Source organism: Rhinolophus hipposideros, assembly GCF_964194185.1.
Source record: "Rhinolophus hipposideros genome assembly, chromosome: 8".
Classification (NCBI taxonomy): Eukaryota; Metazoa; Chordata; class Mammalia; order Chiroptera; family Rhinolophidae; genus Rhinolophus; species Rhinolophus hipposideros.
Genome location: NC_138054.1, coordinates 30,693,110 through 30,699,109, shown reverse-complemented (window position 1 = coordinate 30,699,109; position 6,000 = coordinate 30,693,110).

Here is a 6,000-nt window from a genome sequence, read left to right as displayed (position 1 = left end):
ATTATCTGCTTACTGCCCTTCTTTTTCTGAACATCAATGCTTCTCATAGTTCTCCTATCTTTCAGCATGTTTTAGCTATTTATATATCTATCTTAACTCAACTAACCCTAAATTTTGGATTGAATTCCTTGTGTTACTGAAAAAGACTCTGATAATCTGCAGAGGAAGGAATTTCCATATTTAGAAATGTTAATCAATAGTGAAGATGAATAATGAATTACTTAAAACATGAATTAGAATCCAAATGAATGAGAATTTATTATATTTAGAGAGAGATTACATTTTAACAGTAAAATTTATTTTCAGATTTACTAAAGTTAACCAGACATATTTTTATTGCAGCTCTTATTGAAAGACAGACACTGAGCCATCTTTAATGCTGTAGGGTATCTCAGTGTCTGAGAGTGAATCATTCTGGGAATGGGTATTCCCCCGAGAGTGAGTATAATAAGTAAATTCCTCCTTTTCTTGTCTTTCCCTCATGGGTCTATGACATCCTTGACACTTGTGCTGGGCTTCTACTTGCAAGGCCAAATCAATGCCTAGAACACAACAGGTACTCCATAAATGTTTGTTAAATGGAGGAGTGAAGGGATAAAAGCAATTTAAGTGCTTACTCTTTTAAATGTTTTGAAAGAAATCCTCAGCTGTCAGATTACTTTTCTATCTTTTGCCTACTTCTGCTTACAAAAAGAAGCACTAAAAGAATTTCTACAAAGGGTGTTGAGTCATAAGCTAAAAGAATGTTAGTGCCAAAGGAACTGTCCACTGTCAGCTGTGCTCGGCATTTAGCAGACATTCAAGTGGTATGGGACTGGATCTGAAAGTGGGAGAGGTGAACCTAAGTTTACTATTAATAGAATCATAGATTCTAAATTCCTAATAGATGATACAGAGTTCTGATGGCCCACTCAAAATAGGTAAATGAGGAACATTTAAAGAAAGGACTATTTACAAATGTGTCCACATAAACCACACACATTTTCACTGCAACAAGATTCCGAGGAATAGTGATGCACTAGGCCTAGGGCTAACAATAGCAGTGAGTGATTACTACCCTTAGACAGGATTGGACCAGATACTGGAACAGTTTCCCAAAGCCAATGAAAGATGAAGGACAGGGCCACCCAACAGGAGCTTTGAGCTGAGCCACTGAGCCAGGGGAATCAGTACCTCAACCTCTCTCTCCTTCCACCCTTTCTTTTTCTACTACTCTCTCTTATTTACCAAACCCAACAGGAAGCCAGAGGAACCTGTTGATGTAGTCCATCCATATAGGTCAGCCCTCCAGGACACAGACAAGGCAAAGAGAGGTACATGAACAAGCAGAGAACATTGACAAAGGTTTTAAAGGTCTTCTAGTCCCATGACTACTTGTTTTTACAATAGGAACCTTTGTTTTTTATGTATTAGACTTTGGAAGAAGCCCAATAGAAAGCAATGGAGATGATGTGGAGAATGAGTGTGCAGGGAGGAGCCCTGCTCTCTATGGCAGACTCTATGGTACGGCCACAGAAGCCCCTATGCTCTGTAGAACATAGTTTGAATGCTACTGGTAGTTTAAACTATTCATTGTACAGATGAGGAAACTGAGATTCCAAAATTGATTAAGTAACTTACTAAAAGTTATTCAGTGAGTCAGTGGCAGAGCTATTCACTAGAACTCAAGCCTCTTAGCTACCCGGGGAGTTCTCAAGCATTATTCAGGCACTGACGGTACAGTAGGGAATTTCCAGAAATGTGAGGCTATAACTAGGTTGGGGAGGCAGAGAGGCATAGTTCAAGTTTGGAGTTAGATAGACCTAGGTTCCAATCCTGACTTTGGGATTTTCAGGACAAGTTCTTATTCAACCCCTCATCTTCAGTTGCTTCATTAGTAAAACAGGCATAAAAAAAAAAAAAACACCTAGTTTTTATAGCGGTTGGGAAGATAAATTGAATAATATTTATGAAGTGCTTAGACTACTTTTCTGGCTCTGAACCCTCATCAGTTACAACTAGTTGTTGTTAATAGCAGCTCCTTAAGGGTCTCTGAAATCCCATAAGAGTGTCATTGACATGCCTTGAGAAGCGCACAGGACCAGAACGTGACCAACCATGTGGTGGAGGGAGAAGTTTTATAATGGACATTTGTTGGTTTTGCCTTCCCAGCATCCTTTCCCCTTGGAGAACCTCTCCCTTCTTCCCAGTTCCTGTGGCTCAGGGTTGGCTGACCCAACCCCTGCACCAGGCCTGGTGATGTGGCCCAGGCCTAAACCAATCAGTGAAAAACCATCCTCCTCGCCATAAGGCATCAACCCAAGGATGGGTACCTCACCCAAGCTGTCAGGTTACGGTAAATCCTAGAACTTGGCAAGTTACAGAAAAAGAGTTGCTCTTCTCAATTAGGACTGTTACGAGAAAGGAATGACATTAGCATGGAGTGGCTGGGGACATATGGGAAGCCCAAGAGTGAAGCCTTCTCAGAGGATGATCATAGCCAAGAGATAGAGAATCCTGATGACATCACCAGAACCCTTAGGCCAGGGGCTGGCAAACTTTTTCTGGAAAGGGCTGCTTAGCAAATATTTTAGGTTTTGCTGGCTATAAAGTCTCCCTTGCAAGTACTCAATCCTGCCATGCTAGCTTGAAAGCAGCTGTAGACAATATGTAAAAGAACAAGCATGGCTGTGTGTCAATAAAACTTAATTTACAAAACCAAGCAATGAGCTATAGTTTGCCCACTCCTGCCCTAGGTCAGGCCTAAAGCCAGCCGGTTTGGGACTTTTCAGTTAGGTTTGCTGCTAAATTCTCTTTTTGGCTTAGGCTAAGTTTGAGTTAGCTTTATATCATTCTAATGGAAAGAGCCCTGATACAAGTTTCCATTTGATAAATATGACCTTAATTAAGCTAGTATGTCACGGATTGCCTAATGGTAGAAAAATTGACCATTTCTGTCATCAAGTGGAAAATTTGGGGGGAAGAAAATCCCCTTTCTTAGTCCATTTTGCAACTGTTAGTTGTTGAGGGTCATGTGTCGCTGCCATCGAAGTTAGGTTTTAATTGGTGTTTATCTCCTTCCTCTCACAAAGGAGAAACAAGTATCCCCATGAGACTTGGCTTTAGGGCAAGTGGTCCACAAAAGACCAAAACACTTGCATGAACGACTGCAGGACAAAATGATCACAGAGGCGGTCATCTGCAAATACTTGAGGGCCCCACTGAAGTCCTTATTCAGTTCAGGGGAGTGAGGGTATATTCTGTGGTTGGGAAGAATTGGATCTTTAGAAAAGTCAGGCCCAAATGTTCCTATCAGGAAAATTTATCACTCTTCTTAGAAAATGACTTTGCTATAAGGAAGATCTCATGTTCCTTGGATCAGGGCTGCTTGTTCTATCCTTTCTGACTAATTTCTTGCAGTTATTCAGACTTTCCTGGAATTAAGCTGATTTATTGGAAAGCTGAACGCTGCAGTCCTGATCCTCAAAATATAAGTGGAGCTCCTTCTGGCAAGTTGCAGAGATTATTAAATGTCTACTTAAAGAATTTCAGTGTTCCTTGAGCAATCAATTGTGTTAGGAGCAGCAAAGAACTTAGTCAACTGAGTCTTTACCTGAAAATTGATGGGATATCACCAGTGTGGGATATATTCAAATACAAACTTGTACAGAGCAACCTTGAAATGCCATCCTCATTAAAAAAACAAGATTGTTGTCATGTAGGGTGTCATGCAGGTGTTCGCTCCCCGCATAAGAACGCAGGACATGCTGAGGCCAAAAAGGAACACCCACGGAGCCATAGGTAGGGAGTCATACCTCTATAGTCTCACTGGCAGCTGGGTTGGAGACACAGGAAGCAGGAACCACACAATCCGCAACCTGCTGTCCACTTCTCTGCCAACCAACCTCACGTGATAACTGCAATCTGCACTTGCTAGCTTAGCTACCATCTTCTTGCTAGCCCCCAGTTTTTTGCTAGCATAGCCATTGCAGTTATATTAGTGGCCAATAGCTCACTGGTTACAGCTGATGGCCAACTAGCCACAGCTGATAGCCATTTGATCACAGCTGATGGCCATTTACTACCTGAGCCAGCACCTTTCCGTTTGAGGCCGAGAGCCTGGAAGCTGCACTCCTGGCTCTGTTCCCACAATTGTGGTCGTCAGTTTGGGCTTCTATAACAAAGTATCATAGACTTAGACATACATAGATAATGTATGTTTACTGGTGCCTTGTAAACATACATTTATTTCTTCCAGTTCTGGAGACTGGGAAGTCCAATCAAGGCACCAGCAGATTCAGTACCTAGTGAGAGCTTGCTTCCATCATAGATTGGAAGATTCAGAGATTCCCTTCCATAGGTCTTGCTATGTCCTTACATGGTGGAGGAGCATGAAAGAGCTCTCTGGGGTGTCTTCTACAGGGCACTTATCTCATCATGAGGATGCCACCCTCATGAGCTAAATGCCTTGTGGGGACAGAGCCCCAGAGAGCTCTGGCTCTCAGCCTCACATGGAAAGGTGCTGGCTCAGGTAGTAGATGGCCATCAGCTGTGACTAGTTGGCCGTCAGCTGTTACCAGTTAGCCATTAGCCACTGATATAACTGCCATGGCTAAGCTAGCAAGCAGCAGAGTGTGGATTGCGGATTGAGAAGAGGCGGATTGCAGTTAGTAAGTGAGGTTGGTTGGCAGAGAAGTGGATGGCAGGTTGCGGATCCTGTGGGTCCTGCTTCCTGTGTCTCCAACCCAGCCGCCAGTGAGGATATGGTAGTATGGCTCCCCTATCTATGATTCCGTGGGTGTCCCTTTTTGGCCTCACCATGTCCTGTGTTCTTATGTGGGGAGCGGTACCAGAGACCCTGCATGACACCCCGCATGACATTCCTCCCAAAGACTTTACCTCCTAATACTATGACATTGAGGGTTAGAATTTTAACATTTGAATTATGAGAAGACACAAATACTTAGTCCGTCGCAGAGATTAATGTGGTCTTAAGAATTTGGAGATAAAGAATGAGGACATTCCAGATAGAGAGAATTACTGGAACAAAGACCTGGCACTATGAATGAACATTCCATTTATTTTAACAACTGTTACGAAGCACCTATTTAGTGCCAGACACTGGACTGAGCCGCATGAATACATGGTAATAAGAGGAACAGGGTTTCTGCCCTTGTGGCAATTACATTCTAGAAGGGTATCCAGGGAACACCAGTACAAGAAGACAGAATTTAATTGTTAGAGGCAAAGTTGGAGAGAAAGGGCAGGCCAAATGAACTGGAGGAGGATAGAAATGAAGTAATTTCTTCAAGGGAGGGCTTGATAAAAATGCATGGTATTTTAATCTATGCTATGCAGAGGGGGTTGTGGTAGGGTGAATGGGGGAATGGAGGCCAAATGAGAGTGGGTGGGTGGTAGGCAGCATCAACTTCAACCTTGTACTTATTCTTGGGTTTCTTTTTATCTGATACTCCCAAAACTGGGATCCTCTTTTATTTCGAACTAAGGGCAGGGACTCTTTCACCCTTTCAGAACCTTGTAAAATGAGGACCAGTGATTCTTGAGCCAAACTGAACAGGCCCTCCTGAGCTGGTGAAAACACATCATGGAGAAGCAGCTGTATGTTTTGTTTTCAGTTTCTGCCCCAAGAGTAATTCCTCTGGTGTCTTTGCAGCAGCTTCAGCAAAATGAAAACTATTGTGTGACACTGTGTATCACTTCAAGAACTGTCTCAAGAATATACTGTCTTATTTTTTTTTTTAAATGTCTACTCTGAGTGTGGAAGGAAAAGCACCTTCAGATGTAGAGTTTTCATTCAGATTCTTTTTTGAAACAAATATTCTCATAGAAAATGGAACTTCAATGAGAAAGGATGTTAAACAAGTACATATTTGGTACTAAGCCCAGGAGGACAGACTCTCCCAATACAGCACTGGCAGAGTATAAAAAAACGAAGATTTCAGGATGAAGAAGGTGAGTTCTTCCCTTCTTATAAACTGTGATGTTCCCTCATGAGTTCTG